At 43.0% G+C, this 1081-nt stretch overlaps 1 pseudogene; it reads left to right on the forward strand.

Moving 5' to 3' along the window:
* The first annotated feature begins 356 nt into the window (after positions 1-356).
* On the forward strand, positions 357-509 carry LOC125159670 (uncharacterized; annotated as a pseudogene).
* The last annotated feature ends 572 nt before the right edge of the window (positions 510-1081 follow it).

Raw genomic sequence — 1081 nt, forward strand, 5'->3', positions numbered from 1 at the left:
TCTGGACGCCACAAGTGTGTGGAGGTGGAGGACCACGTGGCTATCACTTTGTGTTTGTGGAAATAACTTGAGGAGAATGACACTTCACTGCACCCTCAAGTCTTCTGGAGCATGGGACACCTTTCTCACTTTCTTTGCATGGGATTATCCTGATTATTTTCATTTTTTTTCCTATTTCAGAGTAGGCCATGAATTTGTTCAGAATGTCTGCTATGAGCCTCGTGACTGGAAAAGATAACAACACTTTCCAACATTATATTGTGTGCTTTGTGCAGTGTTGAGGGTTCTTAGTTAAATTTCAGAACTCATTACTGGTCCTTCTGTGTTGGTCAATGTGCAATAGAGAAGTTCTCCCAAGCTTTGCGCAGTGGCAGTATCATAGCCAATGAGGTTTATCCGAGGCGTGATTATTGCTCATCGAGAATTTCTCCAGTTGTCCCCTAGGTGGAAATACTCTGAATTTTCAGAAGCGGCATGTGTAATCGAAAATGTACGTGGAACTTCAGTCGTGAAGGGAGAGAATCAGTGATTACCTGCAGGGCCAGTAACTCACAGAGTTCTTCAGTTGTATTTATATGAGCAGGTTCAATTGTGTCCCAGGAACAGTTGCAACTGGTACTTTGTCTCATGATGCCTTATGGGAGTTTTACACCTGAAATTGAGACATGTTTCTGTTCATTCTTTTACGTAGAATTTCTACCTCCCTTTTACAATGGGACAAAATAGCTCTGCAATTCATATTGTATTTAAAAGCTGAATTACCTGTGAATTAAGGTAAACACTCTTAAGACCATGAATGTGCACAGGTAACGTGTTTCTCTCAGAAAACACATTTCTAGGCCCCCTGCAGGACTCCAGGAATCCCCATCTCCTCAAAGGTCTCTGTGCCCTTGCACAGAAGATGTCTTTGTCAGTGAGGGAAGCAGAGTAAGGACATGAATGGGATGGCAATTTGAGCTTTGACCCTGGGGTGGCCCTGAATCTCTGTGTGGTGCTGGGCTTTTCTTTCATTCCTTCATGTTTTGTCTGTTCTCAATGTGTAAGTAAAAAGTCTGCAGATCTGGTGGAAGAGGGGTGTCCT

Source organism: Prionailurus viverrinus, unplaced genomic scaffold, assembly GCF_022837055.1.
Source record: "Prionailurus viverrinus isolate Anna unplaced genomic scaffold, UM_Priviv_1.0 scaffold_56, whole genome shotgun sequence".
In the NCBI taxonomy this organism is placed as follows: Eukaryota; Metazoa; Chordata; class Mammalia; order Carnivora; family Felidae; genus Prionailurus; species Prionailurus viverrinus.